The 25,771-nt window shown below is 48.4% G+C and overlaps 1 long non-coding RNA gene across 1 annotated transcript in view; it reads right to left on the bottom strand.

Moving 5' to 3' along the window:
- LOC116409671 overlaps positions 1-19,454 on the bottom strand; it is a 31,782-nt gene extending 12,328 nt beyond the window's left edge. Inside the window, exons 1-2 of the long non-coding RNA XR_004221896.1 lie at positions 19,374-19,454; positions 9,862-10,069 (exon numbers count right to left, since the gene is read on the bottom strand). This is a non-coding gene — a long non-coding RNA (uncharacterized LOC116409671). The remainder of the gene's footprint in view (positions 1-9,861; positions 10,070-19,373) is intronic.
- Between the last annotated feature and the right edge of the window lie 6,317 nt (positions 19,455-25,771).

Raw genomic sequence — 25,771 nt, 5'->3', positions numbered from 1 at the left:
TCCCCTAGCCCCCCCCCCACTGTCACAGTGTAACCCCCATATCATATATGCACATAATGTAACTGTATAATATATAGGCACAGATATACCCCCCATCTTTCCCCTAGCCCCCCCACCCACTGTCACAGTGTAACCCCCATATCATATATGCACATAATGTAACTGTATAATATATAGGCACAGATATACCCCCCATCTTTCCCCCAGCCCCCCCCCCCACTGTCACAGTGTAACCCCCATATCATATATGCACATAATGTAACTGTATAATATATAGGCACAGATATACCCCCCATCTTTCCCCTAGCCCCCCCACCCACTGTCACAGTGTAACCCCCATATCATATATGCACATAATGTAACTGTATAATATATAGGCACAGATATACCCCCCCATCTTTCCCCCAGCCCCCCCACCCACTGTCACAGTGTAACCCCCATATCATATATGCACATAATGTAACTGTATAATATATAGGCACAGATATACCCCCCCAGCCCCCCCCCCCACTGTCACAGTGTAACCCCCATATCATATATGCACATAATGTAACTGTATAATATATAGGCACAGATATACCCCCCATCTTTCCCCCAGCCCCCCCCCCACTGTCACAGTGTAACCCCCATATCATATATGCACATAATGTAACTGTATAATATATAGGCACAGATATACCCCCCATCTTACCCCCCCCCCACGGTCACAGTGTAACCCCCATATCATATATGCACATAATGTAACTGTATAATATATAGGCACAGATATACCCCCATCTTTCCCCCAGCCCCCCCCCCCCCCACTGTCACAGTGTAACCCCCATATCATATATGCACATAATGTAACTGTATAATATATAGGCACAGATATACCCCCCATCTTTCCCCCAGCCCCCCCCCCCCCACTGTCACAGTGTAACCCCCATATCATATATGCACATAATGTAACTGTATAATATATAGGCACAGATATACCCCCCATCTTTCCCCCAGCCCCCCCCCACTGTCACAGTGTAACCCCCATATCATATATGCACATAATGTAACTGTATAATATATAGGCACAGATATACCCCCCATCTTTCCCCCCCCCACTGTCACAGTGTAACCCCCATATCATATATGCACATAATGTAACTGTATAATATATAGGCACAGATATACCCCCCATCTCCCCCCCCCCCCCCACTGTCACAGTGTAACCCCCATATCATATATGCACATAATGTAACTGTATAATATATAGGCACAGATATACCCCCCATCTTTCCCCCAGCCCCCCCCCCCCCACTGTCACAGTGTAACCCCCATATCATATATGCACATAATGTAACTGTATAATATATAGGCACAGATATACCCCCCATCTTTCCCCCAGCCCCCCCCCACTGTCACAGTGTAACCCCCATATCATATATGCACATAATGTAACTGTATAATATATAGGCACAGATATACCCCCCATCTTTCCCCCAGCCCCCCCCCCCACTGTCACAGTGTAACCCCCATATCATATATGCACATAATGTAACTGTATAATATATAGGCACAGATATACCCCCCATCTTCCCCCCCCCCCCACTGTCACAGTGTAACCCCCATATCATATATGCACATAATGTAACTGTATAATATGTAGGCACAGATATACCCCCCATCTTTAATTTGAAACTTAGTATGTTATAGAAAGGCCAATTCTAAGCAACTTTTCAATTGGTCTTCATTTTTTTTTCTTCATAGTTCTTGAATTATTTCCCTTCTTCTTCTGACTCTTTGCAGCTTTCAAATGGGGGTCACTGACCCCGGCAGCCAAACCCTATTGCTCTGTGAGGCTCCAGTTTTATTGTTATTGTTACTTTTTATTCCTTATCTTTCTATTCAGCCCCTCCCCTATTCATATCCCTGTCTCTCATTCCCACCACTCCCTGGTTGCTAAGGTAACTCGGACCCTAGCAACCAAATTGCTGCTGAAACTCCCAACTGCAGAGCTGTCTAACAAACAGTGAAATAACTAAAATACTACAAATAATAAAAAATGAAGACCAATTGCAAATTGTCCTAGAGTATGACTCTCTACATCCAACTAAAAGTTAACTTAAAGATGAACAACCTCTTTTACTATTCTTCATTCACACTGGGACACAATGGGTTAATTTATAGGACTGCGGGATCCTTGATGGTGGGATTTGCAGTTGATGGGGTTCCTGAAAGATCCCTCTATAAGGATCCTCTGCCTTTCAGCTCCAGAACTTGTGACTTTCCTGCTTAGCGCCCTACTGCCACCTACTGGCGCATTCATTCCCGGCACAAACGTGTCCCATACGGGCAGCGCCAAGGGGGAATTTTCCGTGCAACTCGCCAGCCAATCAGGTGCAACTTCACATACGGGTCACAGAAACAGCTACATTCCTATATCCTTCCCCTACTGTACTGCGTGCGCATTACTGTGCCCCTAGGGACCTTAGATTGTAAGCTCACTGGGGCAGGGACTGATGGGAATGGGATAGGGACCTTAGATTGTAAGCTCACTGGGGCAGGGACTGATGGGAATGGGATAGGGACCTTAGATTGTAAGCTCACTGGGGCAGGGACTGATGGGAATGGGATAGGGACCTTAGATTGTAAGCTCACTGGGGCAGGGACTGATGGGAATGGGATAGGGACCTTAGGTTGTAAGCTCACTGGGGCAGGGGCTGATGGGAATGTGATAGGGACCTTAGATTGTAAGCTCACTGGGGCAGGGGCTGATGGGAATGGGATAGGGACTTTAGATTGTAAGCTCACTGGGGCAGGGACTGATGGGAATGGGATAGGGACCTTAGATTGTAAGCTCACTGGGGCAGGGACTGATGGGAATGGGATAGGGGCCTTAGATTGTAAGCTCACTGGGGCAGAGACTGATGGGAATGGGATAGGGACCTTAGATTGTAAGCTCACTGGGGCAGGGACTGATGGGAATGGGATAGGGACCTTAGATTGTAAGCTCACTGGGGCAGGGGCTGATGGGAATGTGATAGGGACCTTAGATTGTAAGCTCACTGGGGCAGGGGCTGATGGGAATGTGATAGGGACCTTAGATTGTAAGCTCACTGGGGCAGGGGCTGATGGGAATGGGATAGGGACCTTAGATTGTAAGCTCACTGGGGCAGGGGCTGATGGGAATGGGATAGGGACCTTAGATTGTAAACTCACTGGGACAGGGACTGATGGGAATGGGATAGGGACCTTAGATTGTAAGCTCACTGGGGCAGGGACTGATGGGAATGGGATAGGGACCTTAGATTGTAAGCTCACTGGGACAGGGACTGATGGGAATGGGATAGGGACCTTAGATTGTAAGCTCACTGGGGCAGGGACTGATGGGAATGTGATAGGGGCCTTAGAGTGTAAGCTCACTGGGGCAGGGGCTGATGGGAATGGGATAGGGACCTTAGATTGTAAGCTCACTGGGGCAGGGGCTGATGGGAATGTGATAGGGACCTTAGACTGTAAGCTCACTGGGGCAGGGACTGATGGGAATGGGATAGGGACCTTAGATTGTAAGCTCACTGGGGCAGGGACTGATGGGAATGGGATAGGGACCTTAGATTGTAAGCTCACTGGGGCAGGGACTGATGGGAATGTGATAGGGACCTTAGATTGTAAGCTCACTGGGGCAGGGGCTGATGGGAATGGGATAGGGACCTTAGATTGTAAGCTCACTGGGGCAGGGGCTGATGGGAATGGGATAGGGACCTTAGATTGTAAGCTCACTGGGGCAGGGACTGATGGGAATGGGATAGGGACCTTAGATTGTAAGCTCACTGGGGCAGGGGCTGATGGGAATGGGATAGGGGCCTTAGATTGTAAGTTCAGTCACTAGAGATTAGAATGCAAGCTCTTGGGGCAAGCCAACCCTACAAACAGCCAAAATATCTGCTGCCCTTCCAAACATCAAATCGCACGTCACTTTTATTTGGTGAAGGCCACATGTGGGGGGGGGGGGGGGGGGGCAGCTGCCGCACTTGATTGCCCCATTCGATGCAGATTAGGATAAAGCTCGGCTGAACCGGCCTCTCACCTCTTGAGCTGTCTGCGAACCAGGTGAATTAGCCCCGTTACCATGGCAGCAGACAGGCCTCACTTACAGAGTAATTTCGAGGTCAGAGTGGAGAGAATTTCCCAGACAGATAAGGACTCCCCCCCCCCCCCCTTCTTTCTGTTTGTCTGGCCCCAAAGGCTCCCAATCAGCTTCATTCCCAGTAGGGCAAGATGGGGACAGTAGGGCAAGATGGGGACAGTAGGGCAAGATGGGGACAGTAGGGCAAGATGGAGACAGTAGGGCAAGATGGAGACAGTAGGGCAAGATGGAGACAGTAGGGCAAGATGGGGACAGTAGGGCAAGATGGGGACAGTAGGGCAAGATGGGGACAGTAGGGCAAGATGGGGACAGTAGGGCAAGATGGGGACAGTAGGACAAGATGGGGACAGTAGGACAAGATGGGGACAGTAGGACAAGATGGGGACAGTAGGACAAGATGGAGACAGTAGGACAAGATGGAGACAGTAGGGCAAGATGGGGACAGTAGGACAAGATGGGGACAGTAGGACAAGATGGAGACAGTAGGACAAGATGGAGACAGTAGGGCAAGATGGGGACAGTAGGACAAGATGGGGACAGTAGGACAAGATGGAGACAGTAGGACAAGATGGAGACAGTAGGGCAAGATGGGGACAGTAGGACAAGATGGAGACCGTAGGACAAGATGGAGACAGTAGGGCAAGATGGGGACAGTAGGGCAAGATGGGGACAGTAGGGCAAGATGGGGACAGTAGGACAAGATGGAGACAGTAGGGCAAGATGGAGACAGTAGGGCAAGATGGGGACAGTAGGACAAGATGGGGACAGTAGGGCAAGATGGAGACAGTAGGACAAGATGGAGACAGTAGGACAAGATGGGGACAGTAGGACAAGATGGAGACAGTAGGACAAGATGGGGACAGTAGGGCAAGATGGAGACAGTAGGACAAGATGGAGACAGTAGGACAAGATGGGGACAGTAGGGCAAGATGGAGACAGTAGGACAAGATGGAGACAGTAGGACAAGATGGAGACAGTAGGACAAGATGGGGACAGTAGGGCAAGATGGAGACAGTAGGACAAGATGGAGACAGTAGGACAAGATGGGGACAGTAGGGCAAGATGGAGACAGTAGGACAAGATGGAGACAGTAGGACAAGATGGAGACAGTAGGACAAGATGGAGACAGTAGGACAAGATGGAGACAGTAGGACAAGATGGAGACAGTAGGACAAGATGGAGACAGTAGGACAAGATGGAGACAGTAGGTTGGTAGGGGGAGTAGGACAATATCATTTCCCCATTCCAGGTCCTGGAGGTTTGGGCAGAACTGGGGCGGCAGTTGGTTTGGGACGTACGACAATCAGTTTAACAACCGTCTAATCCCACAGAAATCCCTCACGTTCCCCAGGGAACCACCGTCCCAATGAGACAATCAGAACCAGATGTGGCCCGTTCCTTTGTACCCCGAGGGGATACCTGGACTCCCAGAATGCACTGCACTGAAATAAGGACAGGGTGGGGGAGGGGAAAGATAAAAAATAGCAGTAATGTTCCTACTTTCTGCCCGACCTGTAACCCCCGGCCCGTCAGTACCAAGTGACCCCTAACCCCCGGCCCGTCAGTACCAAGTGACCCCTAACCCCCGGCCCGTCAGTACCAAGTGACCCGTAACACCCGGCCCGTCAGTACCAAGTGACCCCTAACCCCCGGCCCGTCAGTACCAAGTGACCCCTAACCCCCGGGCCCGTCAGTACCAAGTGACCCCTAACCCCCGGCCCGTCAGTACCAAGTGACCCTACCCCGCCCCACCAGGCCCCCGGCCCGTCAGTACCAAGTGACCCCTAACCCCCGCCCCGTCAGTACCAAGTGACCCCTAACCCCCGCCCGTCAGTACCAAGTGACCCCTAACCCCCGCCCGTCAGTACCAAGTGACCCTAAACCCCCGCCCCGTCAGTACCAAGTGACCCCTAACCCCCGCCCGTCATTACCAAGTGACCCCTAACCCCCGCCCGTCAGTACCAAGTGACCCCTAACCCCCGGCCCGTCAGTACCAAGTGACCCCTAACCCCCGGCCCGTCAGTACCAAGTGACCCCTAACCCCCGGCCCGTCAGTACCAAGTGACCCTAACCCCCGCCCGTCAGTACCAAGTGACCCCTAACCCCCGGGCCGTCAGTACCAAGTGACCCATAACCCCCGGCCCGTCAGTACCAAGTTGACCCCTAACCCCCGCCGTCAGTACCAAGTGACCCTAACCCCCGGGCCGTCAGTACCAGTGACCCCTAACCCCCGCCCGTCAGTACCAAGTGACCCCTAACCCCCGGCCCGTCAGTACCAAGTGACCCCTAACCCCCGGCCCGTCATTACCAAGTGACCCCTAACCCCGCCCGTCAGTACCAAGTGACCCCTAACCCCCGGCCCGTCAGTACCAAGTGACCCCTAACCCCCGGCCCGTCAGTACCAAGTGACCCCTAACCCCCCGCCCGTCAGTACCAAGTGACCCCTAACCCCCGCCCGTCAGTACCAAGTGACCCCTAACCCCCGGGCCGTCAGTACCAAGTGACCCATAACCCCCGGCCCGTCAGTACCAAGTGACCCCTAACCCCCGTCAGTACCAAGTGACCCCTAACCGCCGGCCCGTCAGTACCAAGTGACCCCTAACCCCCGGTCCGTCAGTACCAAGTGACCCCTAACCCCCGCCCGTCAGTACCAAGTGACCCCTAACCCCCAGCCCGTCAGTATATTACCAGGTAGTTTCCTGGCTGTTGCTGAATACCCAACATGCCTCTGTGTCTGAATATGGGTGGCGTCAATAGCAAACAAGGTGACTATCAATGCAGGCTGAAATAAATCTCTTGCCCCCACTATCGCCCCCAGCAACAAGGTGTTTATGAGAATGATTATATGATTATTTGGTTGCTAGGGTCCACTTAACCTTAGCAACCAGGGAGTGGTCTGAATGAGAGACAGGAATATGAATAGGGGAGGGGCTGAATAGAAAGATAAGGAATAAAAAGTAACAATAACAGTAAAACTGGAGCCTCACAGAGCAATAAGTTTTTGGTTGCTAGGGTCCAAGTTACCTTAGCAACCAAGGAGTGGTTTGGATGAGAGGCTGGTATATGAATAGGGGAGGGGCTGAATAGAAAGATAAGGAATAAAAAGTAACAATAACAGTAAAACTGGAGCCTCACAGAGCAATAAGTTTTTGGTTGCTAGGGTCCAAGTTACCTTAGCAACCAAGGAGTGGTTTGGATGAGAGGCTGGTATATGAATAGGGGAGGGGCTGAATAGAAAGATAAGGAATAAAAAGTAACAGTAACAATAAAACTGGAGCCTCACAGAGCAATAGGGTTTGGCTGCCGGGGTCAGTGACCCCCATTTGGAAAGTGAAAGGCAAATAATTAAAAAAACTATAACAAATAAATAATGACAGAATATAAGATTTTCTGTCACTAAATATATAAACCATAGTGAATAATGACGCAGGAGCTCCCTCTACTGGGCAAAAACAAGCACTTGGGTAAATGAGACAAACAATATGGCAGCTTCCCTTTCCAGGGGCAGATGGGTAAACCTATAAAGTGCCATTCTCTGCCCCGGGGGGGGGGGTTCATCGAGGTGGCACCGGGCATTCAGGATGGGATTTTAGCCAAACAGAGAGACTTATGGGCTTTATGTTTGGACCAGACCATTTGGTTTGGCACCAGGGGGGGGTGGGAACATTCAGTTTTGCGCTGATGTTTTTGGTTACAAATTTTTGACCCAAAGTCCAATAAGTTGGAAATGACGCGTCTCATTGACTTTCTCTCTCTCTAACTGTATTATCTATTAGTATCTCTCTCAATCTGTCTCTCTGTTATCTCTCTAATCTATTATCTGCCATCGAGATTCACAGGGTCGGACTGGACCCAGTGTGCCCGGTGGCCCAGACCCAGCCCGTTGGCGCTCCCCCACCCGCAGGTGTCCCTCCCCGACGCGTTTCGCTTATGTGCAATCAGGGGAGGACGTTGGGCAGTTCCTGGGGCCCCTGTTGGGGGGAGGGTTAGGGGGTGTGGTGGGGGCCCCTGAGGGGGATGTGGTCAGCGGGGGCACCTTGGGGGGAGGGGCCCTGGGGCGATGGTGGGCCCTTCACCCCCCAGTCCGACCTTGTAGCTTTCTCTTATCTATCTCTCTATGAGCTTTACTTCCCAGTTCTCTCTCTATTTATCTTTCTATTTTTCTTATTTATCCAACTCTCTATCATTTATCTTTCTCTCTATTACCTATTTCTCTATTACCTATTTCTCTATTACCTATTTCTCTATTGTCTATTTCTCTATTGTCTATTTCTCTATTGTCTATTTCTCTATTGTCTATTTCTCTATTGTCTATTTCTCTATTATCTATTATTTCTCTATTGTCTATTTCTCTATTGTCTATTTCTCTATTACCTATTTCTCTATTGTCTATTTCTCTATTACCTATTTCTCTATTGTCTATTTCTCTATTGTCTATTTCTCTATTACCTATTTCTCTATTACCTATTTCTCTATTACCTATTTCTCTATTGTCTATTTCTCTATTGTCTATTTCTCTATTGTCTATTTCTCTATTACCTATTTCTCTATTGTCTATTTCTCTATTGTCTATTTCTCTATTACCTATTTCTCTATTACCTATTTCTCTCTTTTCCTTCTCAAACCCATCATCTCTTTATTATTTACCTTTCTCTCATCTCTCTCTCTCTAATCTCTCTCTATTGTCTATCTCTTTCTATTTGCCATGTATCTTTCTCTCCCCCACTGTTATCTCTCTCTCTTACATTATTTTTCTTTCTCATTTATTTCTCTCTCTCAATCATTTTTGTTTTTCATCTATTTCATATCATCTATATTATCATTTTCTCTCCCTCATCTTCCTCTCATCTATGTATCATGTCTCTCTCTCTCTATCATTTATCACTCTCTATTTCTCTATTATCTATCATCTCTCTCCCTCCCCAGTCTCTGTAGTCTCTTTTATCTTTCTCTTATTTCTATCATTTATCTTTCTCTCTATTATTTATCATCTCTATTATCTCACTTTCTCTTTCTCTAATCTATCTGTTATCTATCATCTCTCTCTCTCATCTATTATCTATTTTTCATCTCTCTCAACTATCTCTATTATCTATCTCCCCCCCCCCCTCTCTCTAATCCCTATCTAGTTGCTGGGGGTAAGTACTGTACATAGTAGTGATTATTATTGTTGCTACAGTACTGGCTGTGTATAGACGCGGCGCCTATGGGAGGGGCTATGAGTAGCGAGTATCTCGGCCCGGGGGATTCAGAGGGGGAACCAATTGCTGATTAATAATCAATACGGTACAATGACTGTTACCCCCCAGAGAGGGGCCGATCATTTGGGGGGCAGGGGGGGTCTCTCTGCAATGTACAAGTTTTCTTACGTAATGAGCCCCCCGGGTGCCTGCACCAATCAACTAACAGAAATTCTTGGCTCCCCCGGCCCCCCCAGCTCTGATGATTATTTTGATAACATTTTATAGAATAATCGAGAATGAGAAAGATATAAAAATAATAATCTCAAAAAAAAAAAAAAGATTTGGAAGGAAAATGTAAGACGGTTGTATAATCGGAGCGGATGGGGTAATAAAGTGACCCCGGAAGGGCTCGGGGCGCGATGGGAAACGAGCCAATAAACTGCTTCCTTCCAGCATCTGGTTCCCCTGTATTTTATACGGAAAATCCCGTATGTTCCATTAGCGACTAACGTACCGGCACCGCTATATACCGGCGGCACAAACCCGCCATTTACTCACATTGTACCCGGGGCTCCTCCCCCTCGGGCTCCGCTTCCCGCGACGTCTCCCCATAAACATAAAATTCCTCTTTTTTGGGATTCGCTGAAGCGCAGAAATAATAAGCAAAAGGGTTCCAGTCCTGAGCGGCGACTCCACCGGCGTCCGAAATACTCGCGGCGATTCCTTAGTACATTGCGCCGACGCCGACACTTCTACACCATAAACCCTATGGGGAAATGTCAGAATATTAGTAAATATTGGGGAGTTACAGTGACAATGGGGGGGGGGGGGGCTGGGGGAAAGATGGGGGGTATATCTGTGCCTATATATTATACAGTTACATTATGTGCATATATGATATGGGGGTTACACTGTGACAGTGGGGGGGGGGGCTGGGGGAAAGATGGGGGGTATATCTGTGCCTATATATTATACAGTTACATTATGTGCATATATGATATGGGGGCTACACTGTGACAGTGGGGGGGGGGCTGGGGGAAAGATGGGGGGTATATCTGTGCCTATATATTATACAGTTACATTATGTGCATATATGATATGGGGGCTACACTGTGACAGTGGGGGGGGGGGCTGGGGGAAAGATGGGGGGTATATCTGTGCCTATATATTATACAGTTACATTATGTGCATATATGATATGGGGGTTACACTGTGACAGTGGGGGGGGGGGCTGGGGGAAAGATGGGGGGTATATCTGTGCCTATATATTATACAGTTACATTATGTGCATATATGATATGGGGGGTTACACTGTGACAGTGGGGGGGGGGGGAAAGATGGGGGGTATATCTGTGCCTATATATTATACAGTTACATTATGTGCATATATGATATGGGGGTTACACGGTGACAGTGGGGGGGGGGGCTGGGGGAAAGATGGGGGGTATATCTGTGCCTATATATTATACAGTTACATTATGTGCATATATGATATGGGGGTTACACTGTGACAGTGGGGGGGGGGGGGGGAAAGATGGGGGGTATATCTGTGCCTATATATTATACAGTTACATTATGTGCATATATGATATGGGGGTTACACTGTGACAGTGGGGGGGGGGGGGGGCTGGGGGAAAGATGGGGGGGTATATCTGTGCCTATATATTATACAGTTACATTATGTGCATATATGATATGGGGGCTACACTGTGACAGTGGGGGGGGCTGGGGGAAAGATGGGGGGGTATATCTGTGCCTATATATTATACAGTTACATTATGTGCATATATGATATGGGGGTTACACTGTGACAGTGGGGGGGGGCTGGGGGAAAGATGGGGGGTATATCTGTGCCTATATATTATACAGTTACATTATGTGCATATATGATATGGGGGTTACACTGTGACAGTGGGGGGGGGGGGGAAGATGGAGGGTATATCTGTGCCTATATATTATACAGTTACATTATGTGCATATATGATATGGGGGTTACACTGTGACAGTGTGGGGGGGGGGGAAGATGGGGGTATATCTGTGCCTATATATTATACAGTTACATTATGTGCATATATGATATGGGGGTTACACTGTGACAGTGTGGGGGGGGGGAAGATGGGGGGTATATCTGTGCCTATATATTATACAGTTTACATTATGTGCATATATGATATGGGGGTTACACTGTGACAGTGGGGGGGGGGGGGCTGGGGGAAAGATGGGGGGTATATCTGTGCCTATATATTATACAGTTACATTATGTGCATATATGATATGGGGGTTACACTGTGACAGTGGGGGGGCTGGGGGAAAGATGGGGGGTATATCTGTGCCTATATATTATACAGTTACATTATGTGCATATATGATATGGGGGTTACACTGTGACAGTGTGGGGGGGAAATGGGGGGTATATCTGTGCCTATATATTATACAGTTACATTATGTGCATATATGATATGGGGGTTACACTGTGACAGTGGGGGGGGGGAAAAGATGGGGGTATATCTGTGCCTATATATTATACAGTTATTAACACTGTGCATACATAATGTGATATGATATGGGGTTACACTGTGACAGTGGGGGGGGGGCTGGGGGAAAGATGGGGGGTATATCTGTGCCTATATATTATACAGTTACATTATGTGCATATATGATATGGGGGTTACACTGTGACAGTGGGGGGGGGGGTGGGAAAGATGGGGGGTATATCTGTGCCTATATATTATACGTTACATTATGTGCATATATGATATGGGGTTACACTGTGAAGTGGGGGGGTATCCAGATTACAATATAAGGGGGGGATCAGTTAACAATATAAGGGGGGTATGAGTTACAATATAAGGGGGGTTCAGTTACTATATAGGGGTATCGGTTACATAATAAGGGGGGTATCAGTACAATATAAGGGGTATCAGTACAATATAAGGGGGTTATCATTACTATATAACGGGGTATCAGTTACAAATATAAGGGGGGTATCGTTAACAATATAAGGGGGTATCGTGTACATATAAGGGGGTATCAGTACAATATAAGGGTGGAAAGAAATACTCGGGCAATATAAGGGGGGTTATCAGTTACTATTATGGGGGGTATCGCGTTACTATATAAGGGGTGTAATCCATTACAATTAGGGGGGTATCAGTTACAATAAAGGGCGTATTCGGTTACCCCCAAATTAAGGGGGGTAATCAGTTACTATAGTAGGGGGGTATCGGTTACTATATAAGGGGGTATCAGTTACAATATAAGGGGGGGTTCAGTTCAATATAAGGGGGAGGGTATCGGTTACTTATTAAGGGGGGGGGGTATCAGTTACTATATAAGGGGGGGTATCGGTTACAATATAAGGGGGAGTATCGTTACTATATAAGGGGGGGGTATCGGTTACAATATAAGGGGGGGTATCAGTTACTATATAGGGGGGGTATCGGTTACTATATAGGGGGGGGGGGTAAATAATAAGAGGAAACGGTTACAAAGTAGATTTGCAGTTTCCCGTGGAACAAACTATTTTGCACCAATTACAATGGAAGTGCCGGGGGGGGGGGTACAATCTGTTCCTGAGTGGCCTCTCCCAGTCCCACAAGGACACAGTTGCCCCCCCCCCCCCCCGGCACAGAGAGGGGCAGGAAGGAAAGGCCGGAGCAGGGACTCAGCTTTCTTTTCTCCGTATCCTTAAAGGACCCCGGCCTAAGCCACCCCCACCAATCCACCCCCCCCCCCCCCTTTGCATATTTCTTGGCAACGGTTTCCGAGCTGCGAGTTCAGCCAAAATAGACAATAAAATGGCGGGGAGGGGCCGGCTCATTGTGCCCCCGGCCCTTCCCCCAAACGCCATTCGCACGGGGAGATGTTTGGGGAGAAACGAATCACATTTGTCCCTGATTGAACTTTGTTGCCCACATTCTGCCCCTGTTGGGGGCAAAGAGCTCTCTCTATTGGCTCTCAGCCAGCCTCTGACTACTATTCCCACAATCCCCTGAGAAGCTTTGGCATCAGCAGCAGCCAATCACTGAGTCCCTCTCATCTGACTAAGCACAGGGATACACTGAGGCTCAACTGGGACACATTCTATAAAGTCCTTTCCCCACTGTGCCTTACTATACACACTCGGTGCTACTCTCTTGCCTTACTATACACACTCGGCGCTACTCTCTTGCCTTACTATACACACTCGGCGCTACTCTCTTGCCTTACTATACACACTCGGCGCTACTCTCTTGCCTTACTATACACACTCGGTGCTACTCTCTTGCCTTACTATACACACTCGGTGCTACTCTCTTGCCTTACTATACACACTCGGTGCTACTCTCTTGCCTTACTATACACACTCGGCGCTACTCTCTTGCCCTTACTATACACACTCGGCGCTACTCTCTTGCCTTACTATACACACTCGGTGCTACTCTCTTGCCTTACTATACACACTCGGTGCTACTCTCTTGCCTTACTATACACACTCGGTGCTACTCTCTTGCCTTACTATACACACTCGGTGCTACTCTCTTGCCTTACTATACACACTCGGTGCCTCGTTGCCTACTAACCCCGGGCTACCCTTTGCCCTTACTATACACACTCGGTGCTACTCTCTTGCCTTACTATACACACTCGGTGCTACCCTCTTGCCTTACTATACACATTTGGTGCTACCCTCTTGCCTTACTATACACACTCGGTGCTACTCTCTTGCCTTACTATACACACTCCATGCTACTCTCTTGCCTTACACACCACTCTCACTATAGAGTTACATAGCAGTTGAGGTTAAAAAAAGGCACAAAATCCCTTTTAATTTATTATATGTACTGACCCATAAATGATCCCATGGTTACAGCCCCTGGTTACTATATAAATGATCCCATGGTTACAGCCCCTGGTTACTATATAAATGATCCCATTGTCACAGCCCCTGGTTACTATATAAATGATCCCATTGTCACAGCCCCTGGTTACTATATAAATGATCCCATGGTTACAGCCCCAGGTTATTATATAAATGATCCCATGGTTACAGCCCCTGGTTACTATATGAATGATCCCATAGTTACAGCCCCTGGTTACTATATGAATGATCCCATAGTTACAGCCCCTGGTTACTATATGAATGATCCCATAGTTACAGCCCCTGGTTACTATATAAATGATCCCATGGTTACAGCCCCTGGTTACTATATAAATGATCCCATGGTTACAGCCCCTGGTTACTATATGAATGATCCCATAGTTACAGCCCCTGGTTACTATATAAATTATCCCATGGTTACAGCCCCTGGTTACTATATAAATGATCCATGTTAAGCCCTTCTAGTTTACAGCCCCTGGTTACTATATGAAATGATCCCATAGTTACAGCCCCTGGTTACTATATAAATGATCCCATGGTTACAGCCCCTGGTTACTATATGAATGATCCCATAGTTACAGCCCCTGGTTACTATATGAATGATCCCATAGTTACAGCCCCTGGTTACTATATAAATGATCCCATGGTTACAGCCCCTGGTTACTATATGCATGATCCCATAGTTACAGCCCCTGGTTACTATATAAATGATCCCATGGTTACAGCCCCTGGTTACTATATGAATGATTCCATAGTTACAGCCCCTGGTTACTATATGAACGATCCCCACACTACTATGTTAGCAGGGCCAATAGTCATCACCCCCTCAATCATTAGCTCACTGCCCCCCCTGAGTATTGGCCCTGCCATCATATAACATGGGAGCCCAGTGACAAATTCCCTGTAGATAGATACCCAAGTAAATTATATATTTATTATTACAATTATTTATTCTGCAGTGCTGCACATAAGGAAACATACAGTAGGTGTAATGATTGTAAGCTCACTGGGGCAGGAACTGATGGGAATGGGATAGGGACCTTAGATTGTAAGCTCACTGGGGCAGGGACTGATGGGAATGGGATAGGGACCTTAGATTGTAAGCTCACTGGGGCAGGGACTGATGGGAATGGGATAGGGACCTTAGATTGTAAGCTCACTGGGGCAGGGGCTGATGGGAAGGATAGGGACTTAGATTGAGCTCACTGGGGAACTGATGGAGGGATAGGACCTAGATTGTAAGCTCACTGGGGCAGGGGCTGATGGGAATGTGATAGGGACCTTAGATTGTAAGCTCACTGGGGCAGGGACTGATGGGAATGTGATAGGGACCTTAGATTGTAAGCTCACTGGGGCAGGGGCTGATGGGAATGGGATAGGGACCTTAGATTGTAAGCTCACTGGGGCAGGGACTGATGGGAATGGGATAGGGACCTTAGATTGTAAGCTCACTGGGGCAGGACTGATGGGAATGGGATAGGGACCTTAGATTGTAAGCTCACTGGGGCAGGGACTGATGGGAAATGGGATAGGGACCTTAGATTGTAAGCTCCACTGGGGGCAGGGACTGAATGGGAATGGGATAGGGACCCTTAGATTGTAAGCTCACTGGGGCAGGGACTGATGGGAGTGGGATAGGGACCTTAGATTGTAAGCTCACTGGGGCAGGGACTGATGGGAATGGGATAGGGACCTTAGATTGTAAGCTCACTGGGGCAGGGGCTGATGGGACAGGTACGAGAGAATTCTATGACTGTTGCACTCTGGGTAAAACATGCCAAACTGCACATTTTGCTTTACCCGCCATACAGACAAGGCCACATATTAAAGGGGCAGTTCAGAACAGGGGCGTGTCCGATAAATTCGATAAAGTTTGGGGTCCTTGGTGTGATCTGGAGGGAAACTGAAGGACTCTACTCCCATTCACAGGGTAAAATCCCCGGCGTTTCCCCACTTCTCTCTACCATATCCTGAGCACTTAGCTCAGTAGGTTGATGTACCCAATACTATGTAACTGCCGCCAGATCCACCCTTAAACTTTGTATTGTTACACTTTCCCCCTCGATGTTTGTAACAATCCTTAAAGACAGACCTGAAAAGAAAGACTAGCATATTCTATTTACTGTAATGTTAAATGTGTTATTTTATGTTTTTGTTTGTATAAAAAGCAATAAAACATACCTTTCAAAAAAAAAAAAGGGGCAGTTCAACTAAATTTTATTATGATTTAGACATTGATGTTCTGAGAATTTGCAAATGGTCTTCATTTTTTTGCATTTTATTTATTTAACTTTTGGATTAGCAGTTCCCCAGTTTGGTTTTTTAGCAGCTCTCTGGTTACTGGGGTCTGAATTACCTTAGCAACCAGGTAGCGGTTGGAATGAGAGACAGGAATATGAATAGGGGAGGGGCCGAATAGAAAGATAAGGAATAAAAAGTAACAATAACAATAAAACTGGAGCCTCACAGAGCAATAGGGTTTGGTTGCTAGGGTCCAAGTTACCTTAGCAACCAGGGAGTGGGTTGGATGAGAGACAGGAATATGAATAGGGGAGGGGCTGAATAGAAAGATAAGGAATAAAAAGTAACAATAACAATAAAACTGGAGCCTCACAGAGCAATAGGGTTTGGCTGCCGGGGTCAGTGACCCCCATTTGAAAGCTGGAAAGAGTCAGAAGAAGGAGGGAAATAATTCAAAGACTTTAAAAAATAAATAACGAAGACCAATTGCAAAGTTGCTAGGATTAGGACATTCTGTAAGATACTAAAAGTTAACGATAAGGTGAAACATCCCCTGATGCTGCAGACTGAACTGAATTCTGTGCGGCCATACAGCTAAATTAATTGCTAATTAGCCATGGGGGAGGGGAGGTGTTATGGGGGGTATTATAGCGGTGAGGAGGGTATTATGGGGGGTATTATAGGGGTGAGGAGGGTATTATGGGGGGTATTATAGGGGTGAGGAAGGTATTATGGGGGTATTATAGGGGTGAGGGGGGTATTATGGGGGGTATTATAGGGGTGAGGAGGGTATTATGGGGGGTATTATAGGGGTGAGGGGGTATTATGGGGGTATTATGAGGGGGGGGGGGGGACCCCCATACACACCCCATAGCCACATAAGGTTATTACATTTGGGGGGGACCTTTTTGTGACTTTTTACAACTTTTTTTGCAGCTGAAATCCTGAGAAACCACAAACCAACATTTACTCACGGATTTTCCCATCTAACCAATCTCAGCCCAAAACTAGTCGCCCCCACATACACGGGGAGGGGGGTATGTACCACAAGGGCAGGGGGGGGTATGTACCACAAGGGCAGGGGGGGGGTATGTACCACAAGGGCAGGGGGGGTATGTACCACAGGGGCAGGGGGGGGTAATGTACCACAGGGGCAGGGGGGGGGTATGTACCACAGGGGCAGGGGGGGGGGCTATGTACCACAGGGGCAGGGGGGTATGTACCACAAGGGGCAGGGGGGGGTATGTACCACAAGGGCAGGGGGGGGTATGTACCACAAGGGCAGGGGGGGGTATGTACCACAAGGCGGGGGGCAGGGGGGGGGGTATGTACCACAAGGGCAGCAGGGGGGGTATGTACCACAAGAGGGGGGTTCAAGGCAGGGGGGTATGTACCACAAGGGCAGGGGGGGTATGTACCACAAGGGGCACAGGGGGGGGTATGTACCACAAGGGCAGGGGGGGGTATGTACCACAAGGGCAGCAGGGGGGTATGTACCACAAGGGCAGGGGGGGTATGTACCACAAGGGCAGGGGGGTATGTACCACAAGGGCAGCAGGGGGGGGTATGTACCACAAGGGCAGGGGGGGGTATGTACCACAAGGGCAGCAGGGGGGGTATGTACCACAAGGGGCAGGGGGGTATGTACCACAAGGGCAGCAGGGGGGTATGTACCAAAGGGCAGGGGGGGTATGTACCACAAGGGCAGGGGGGGGGGTATGTACCACAAGGGCAGGGGGGGTATGTACCACAGGGGCAGGGGGGGTATGTACCACAGGGGCAGGGGGGGGGCTATGTACCACAGGGGCAGGGCGGGGGTATGTACCACAAGGGCAGGGGGGGGGTATGTACCACAAGGGCAAGGGGGGGGTATGTACCACAAGGGCAGGGGGGGGTATGTACCACAAGGGCAGGGGGGGGTATGTACCACAAGGGCAGGGGGTATGTACCACAAGGGCAGCAGGGGGGTATGTACCACAAGGGCAGCAGGGGGTATGTACCACAAGGGCAGGGGGGGGAATGTACCACAAGGGCAGGGGCCGGTATGTACCACAAGGGCAGGGGGGGGTATGTACCACAAGGGCAGGGGGGGTATGTACCACAAGGGCAGGGGGGGGTATGTACCACAAGGGCAGGGGGGGGTATGTACCACAAGGGCAGCAGGGGTATGTACCACAAGGGCAGGGGGCCGGTATGTACCACAAGGGCAGGGGGGTATGTACCACAAGGGCAGGGGGGTATGTACCACAAGGGCAGGGGGTATGTACCCCAAGGGCAGGGGGCGGTATGTACCACAAGGGCAGGGGGGGGGGGTATGTACCACAAGGGCAGGGGGGGTATGTACCACAAGGGCAGGGGGTATGTACCACAAGGGCAGGGGGGGTATGTACCACAAGGGCAGGGGGGGTATGTACCACAAGGGCAGGGGGGTATGTACCACAAGGGCGGGGGGGGTATGTACCACAAGGGCAGGGGGGGGTATGTACCACAAGGGCAGGGGGGGGTAGGTACCACCAAGGGGCAGGGGGGTATGTACCACAAGGGCAGGGGGGGGTATGTCCACTAAGGGCAGGGGGCCGGTATGTACCACCAAGGGCAGGGGGGGGTACTGTAACCAACAAGGGCAGGGGGGGGTATGGTACCACCAAGGGCAGGGGGGGGTATGTACCACAAGGGCAGGGGGGGGTATAGACCACAAGGGCAGGGGGGGGTATGTACCACAGGGGCAGGGGGGGGGTATGTACCACAAGGGCAGGGGGGGGGGTATGTACCACAAGGGCAGGGGGGGGGTATGTACCACAAGGGCAGGGGGGGGGGCACAAGGAATCCCATGGGACGGGCCCGGTACCGGCCCAACAGAATCAGAACATGGGGTTTCGGTAAGTGGAACAAACAGACTCCCATTCCCGGCACAGTTAGTTCAGCAGTGAGAGAGTTAAAGCAAGCCCCTCCCCCCTCTCAGACTCACCTGCCCGGGCCCAGTGCGGAGAGGTAGGTACAGCCGGTGTGGAGACACCTTCCCCCATCATCTGATCCCTCAGCCTTTCCCTCCTCACCTTATACCCAGCCCCTCCTCCCAGCACTAAGCCCCGCCCCCAGCACTAAGCTCCTCCCTACACCTGCTCATGGGATCTCCCCCGATACGTGCTCTGTGTCACTCAGAAATCCTCCCCAACTGCCCCTAATGTGCTACTTACCCCCTAATGTGCTACTTACCCCCCAATGTACTACTTACCCCCTAATGTTCTACCTACCCCCTAATGTTCTACTTACCCCCCTAATGTTCTACTTACCCCCTAATGTTCTACTTACCCCCTAATGTTCTACTTACCCCCTAATGTTCTACCTACCCCCTAATGTTCTACTTACCCACCATGTTCTACTTACCCCCTAATGTTCTACTTACCCCCTAATGTTCTACTTACCCCTAATATTCTACTTACCCCCCTAATGTTCTACTTACCCCCTAATGTTCTACTTACCCCCCTAATGTTCTACTTACCCCCTAATGTTCTACTTACCCCCTAATGTTCTACCTACCCCCTAATGTTCTACTTACCCACCATGTTCTACTTACCCCCTAATGTTCTACTTACCCCCTAATGTTCTACTTACCCCCTAATGTTCTACTTACCCCCTAATATTCTACTTACCCCCCTAATGTTCTACTTACCCCCTAATGTTCTACTTACCCCCTTATATTCTACTTACCCCCTTATATTCTACTTATCCCCTAATATTCTACTTACCCCCTAATGTTCTACTTACCCCCTAATGTTCTACTTACCCCCCTAATGTTCTACTTACCCCCTTATATTCTACTTATCCCCTAATATTCTACTTACCCCCTAATATTCTACTTACCCCCTAATGCTCTACTTACCCCCTAATGTGGCTTACTTTACCCCCTAATGTTCTACTTTACCCCCCCAATGTTCTACTTACCCCCCCCAATGTTCTACTTACCCCCTTATGTTCTACTTCCCCCTAATGTGCTACTTACCCCCTAATGTTCTACTTACCCCCCCAATGTTCTACTTACCCCCCCAATGTTCTACTTACCCCCTTATGTTCTACTTACCCCTAATGTTCTACTTACCCCCCCAATGTTCTACTTACCCCCTTATGTTCTACTTCCCCCTAATGTTCTACTTACCCCCCCAATGTTCTACTTACCCCCCCAATGTTCTACTTTCCCCCTTATGTTCTACTTCCCCCTAATGTTCTACTTACCCCCCTAATGTTCTACTTACCCCCCAATGTTCTACTTACCCCCCCAATGTTCTACTTACCCCCTAATGTTCTACTTACCCCCCCAATGTTCTACTTACCCCCTAATGTTCTACTTAACCTCCAATGTTCTACTTACCCCCTTATGTTCTACTTATAGCCCATGTTCTACTTACCCCCCAATGTTCTACTTACTCCCCCATGGACCAGCTTGAGAGAGTCAGAGCACTTTCCAATTGGTCTTTATTATTTATTTGTTATAGTTTTGGAATTATTTGCCTCCTTCTACCTCTTCAAATGGGGGTCACTGACCCCGGCAACCAAACCCTATTGCTCTGTGAGGCTCCAGTTTTATTGTTATTGTTACTTTTTATTCCTTATCTTTCTATTCAGCCCCTCCCCTATTCATATTCCTGTCTCTCATTCAAACCACTTCCTGGTTGCTAAGGTAACTTGGATCCTAGCAACCAGATAGCAGCTGAATTCCAAGCAGGAGCTGCAGTACAAAAGTTAAATAATCTAAAAAAACTACAAATGGAGACCAATACAGCTGTATAGCATTCAGTTTAGAGGTTCAGATTTCAAACACTTCATAAGCCTTGCCAGACAGCAGTGCTGTAAATACCAGTAATATGTTTAGATAAAGGGTAACTGACCCTTCCATTTCTCTAGTGAGACTATTGCCCTGACCCAACGTGAATGTCTGCAATCTCTGCTGTAAAGGAGCACAGAGCTGAGGTTTTGGGCAAGAAATTTGGAATTATGGTACACTTGTTCTTTTATCTCTCAGCGAGACAAGTAGCCAGTCATGAAAATCCAGATCCACTGAGATGTGTGGGCTATCTGACCCCCCCCCCCCCCACCATTGTAAGCAGCAGTCCTGCCCTGCTTTATGGCTGAGATTCTAGCTATCTGTATAACAGAGCATTCTGTCACAGTGGCACAGATCCTATCTGATCCCCCCATTGTAAGCAGCAGTCCTGCCCTGCTTTATGGCTGAGATTCTAGCTATCTGTATAACAGAGCATTCTGTCACAGTGGCACAGATCCTATCTGATCCCCCCCATTGTAAGCAGCAGTCCTGCCCTGCTTTATGGCTGAGATTCTAGCTATCTGTATAACAGCATTCTGTCACAGTGGCACAGATCCTATCTGATCCCCCCCATTGTAAGCAGCAGTCCTGCCCTGCTTTATGGCTGAGATTCTAGCTATCTGTATAACAGAGCATTCTGTCACAGTGGCACAGATCCTATCTGATCCCCCCCATTGTAAGCAGCAGTCCTGCCCTGCTTTATGGCTGAGATTCTAGCTATCTGTATAACAGCATTCTGTCACAGTGGCACAGATCCTATCTGATCCCCCCCATTGTAAGCAGCAGTCCTGCCCTGCTTTATGGCTGAGATTCTAGCTATCTGTATAACAGAGCATTCTGTCACAGTGGCACAGATCCTATCTGATCCCCCCATTGTAAGCAGCAGTCCTGCCCTGCTTTATGGCTGAGATTCTAGCTATCTGTATAACAGAGCATTCTGTCACAGTGGCACAGATCCTATCTGATCCCCCCCCCCATTGTAAGCAGCAGTCCTGCCCTGCTTTATGGCTGAGATTCTAGCTATCTGTATAACAGAGCATTCTGTCACAGTGGCACAGATCCTATCTGATCCCCCCATTGTAAGCAGCAGTCCTGCCCTGCTTTATGGCTGAGATTCTAGCTATCTGTATAACAGAGCATTCTGTCACAGTGGCACAGATCCTATCTGATCCCCCCATTGTAAGCAGCAGTCCTGCCCTGCTTTATGGCTGAGATTCTAGCTATCTGTATAACAGAGCATTCTGTCACAGTGGCACAGATCCTATCTGATCCCCCCATTGTAAGCAGCAGTCCTGCCCTGCTTTATGGCTGAGATTCTAGCTATCTGTATAACAGAGCATTCTGTCACAGTGGCACAGATCCTATCTGATCCCCCCATTGTAAGCAGCAGTCCTGCCCTGCTTTATGGCTGAGATTCTAGCTATCTGTATAACAGAGCATTCTGTCACAGTGGCACAGATCCTATCTGATCCCCCCCCCATTGTAAGCAGCAGTCCTGCCCTGCTTTATGGCTGAGATTCTAGCTATCTGTATAACAGAGCATTCTGTCACAGTGGCACAGATCCTATCTGATCCCCCCATTGTAAGCAGCAGTCCTGCCCTGCTTTATGGCTGAGATTCTAGCTATCTGTATAACAGAGCATTCTGTCACAGTGGCACAGATCCTATCTGATCCCCCCCCATTGTAAGCAGCAGTCCTGCCCTGCTTTATGGCTGAGATTCTAGCTATCTGTATAACAGAGCATTCTGTCACAGTGGCACAGATCCTATCTGATCCCCCCATTGTAAGCAGCAGTCCTGCCCTGCTTTATGGCTGAGATTCTAGCTATCTGTATAAGTTTCTCAGAAGAGAGAAATAAATACATAAAAACAATAAATAATGCTATTTGATTAAAGTGCTGGGAGAATATACACGTGGGGAGGGCGCTGCTGGGACATGCCTATGATTATCTCATGGGGAGGCTGATCTGTATCTCCCAAGGACTCACTGCCAGATGTTACATGACTTTATCTTTCTTAGGTGCCAAAATGTGCAGTGAGCCCCTTATTACTTTCATGGGCCCTAAGCTTTCTTGGAATAATCGCTAGATCTTTACAGAGCTCAGTATGGGAGGTAGTCTGGCCCCTGCCCCCAAGCACAACTGTGTGATTTATACCTGCAGTGAAATACTGATTTCAGATATAGATTATTGTTTCCCAAAATAAGTACTTACTGTGAGCCCAGAGCATTCCTTCTCTGTATATTTGTATTTATACATATGGGTAGGGGGTGCCATAGTGTTTCCCTTAGACAGTACAGTATGGGGGTACAGCTTATTGTGTGCCCAGAACATTCCCTCTCTGTATATTTGTATTTATACATATGGGTAGGGGGTGCCATAGTGTTTCCCTTAGACAGTACAGTATGGGGGTACAGCTTATTGTGTGCCCAGAACATTCCTTCTCTGTATATTTGTATTTATACATATGGGTAGGGGGGTGCCATAGTGTTTCCCTTAGACTGTACAGTATGGGGGTACAGCTTATTGTGTGCCCAGAACATTCCCTCTCTGTATATTTGTATTTATACATATGGGTAGGGGGTGCCATAGTGTTTCCCTTAGACAGTACAGTATGGGGGTACAGCTTATTGTGTGCCCAGAACATTCCCTCTCTGTATATTTGTATTTATACATATGGGTAGGGGGGTGCCATAGTGTTTCCCTTAGACTGTACAGTATGGGGGTACAGCTTATTGTGTGCCCAGAGCATTCCTTCTCTGTATATTTGTATTTATACATATGGGTTGGGGGGTGCCATAGTGTTTCCCTTAGACAGTACAGTATGGGGGTACAGCTTATTGTGTGCCCAGAACATTCCTTCTCTGTATATTTGTATTTATACATATGGGTAGGGGGGTGCCATAGTGTTTCCCTTAGACAGTACAGTATGGGGGTACAGCTTATTGTGTGCCCAGAGCATTCCTTCTCTGTATATTTGTATTTATACATATGGGTAGGGGGGTGCCATAGTGTTTCCCTTAGACAGTACAGTATGGGGCTACAGCTTATTGTGTGCCCAGAACATTCCTTCTCTGTATATTTGTATTTATACATATGGGTAGGAGGTGCCATAGTGTTTCCCTTAGACAGTACAGTATGGGGGTACAGCTTATTGTGTGCCCAGAACATTCCCTCTCTGTATATTTGTATTTATACATATGGGTAGGGGGTGCCATAGTGTTTCCCTATACAGTACAGTATGGGGGTACAGCTTATTGTGTGCCCAGAACATTCCTTCTCTGTATATTTGTATTTATACATATGGGTAGGGGGTGCCATAGTGTTTCCCTATACAGTACAGTATGGGGGTACAGCTTATTGTGTGCCCAGAACATTCCTTCTCTGTATATTTGTATTTATACATATGGGTAGGGGGTGCCATAGTGTTTCCCTATACAGTACAGTATGGGGGTACATCTTATTGTGTGCCCAGAACATTCCTTCTCTGTATATTTGTATTTATACATATGGGTAGGGGGTGCCATAGTGTTTCCCTTAGACAGTACAGTATGGGGGTACAGCTTATTGTGTGCCCAGAACATTCCTTCTCTGTATATTTGTATTTATACATATGGGTAGGGGTGCCATAGTGTTTCCCTATACAGTACAGTATGGGGGTACAGCTTATTGTGTGCCCAGAACATTCCCTCTCTGTATGTTTGTATTTATACATATGGGTAGGAGGTGCCATAGTGTTTCCCTTAGACAGTACAGTATGGGGGTAGAGCTTATTGTGTTCCCAGAACATTCCTTCTCTGTATATTTGTATTTATACATATGGGTAGGAGCTGCCATATTGAAACAGCACAGTATAAGGCCAGTCCCTGTGTGCCCTGCTGGCTGCTGGGAGACGCTGGCAGTTGCAGATAAGGGATTGGGACATGAACCCAGAGCCCGTGAGAAAACCATCCTAGCCCCTATTTACCAATGCAAATAAGCTCCAGTCATTCCATTTAGGGGGTTAATTACTAACAACTCCGCTTCATTATACATTCCCCATGTTGTTCCCCCCCCTCGGATAAAAGCCGTCTGGACTGGCACAGACCCCACAATATACCCTCCCTCTATGTGTCCCACTTGCTGGGCTGTTTCATTTTGCAGGTCGGGGGGGGGGGTCTCATCCCTATTGAGACTCAGTAATTAAGCAAAGAAGCCTCTCAGTTTCGGCTGCGCTCCCCCATAATCAGCTCCAATTACGGCCGGGCGAGTGCAGCTGATGAGAGATTATACCCTGGCCGGCCGCGGCCATCTCCTATGTACCATCCTCAATTAGCTCAATTCATGCCGCACCCCGGCACCCCAGCCACTACATTCCCACGGCCAACAAAAACAGCCTTTCTTTGACACCCCGGCCCCCCCCGGCCCCAGCACAGATGGTCCCGGCACTGTCTGTGACTGCACTCGGTGCAGCTGGCATCTGAGTCCCACCTAACCCAGCCAGCCAGACAAAGGGGGCAAGTCAAACAGCCCCACAGTACCTTCTTGTTTTAGTAAATAGCGTGG

The sequence above is a fragment of the Xenopus tropicalis genome, chromosome 3 (genome assembly GCF_000004195.4).
Source record: "Xenopus tropicalis strain Nigerian chromosome 3, UCB_Xtro_10.0, whole genome shotgun sequence".
Classification (NCBI taxonomy): domain Eukaryota; kingdom Metazoa; phylum Chordata; class Amphibia; order Anura; family Pipidae; genus Xenopus; species Xenopus tropicalis.
This window is presented reverse-complemented; position numbering and strand designations above follow the sequence as displayed.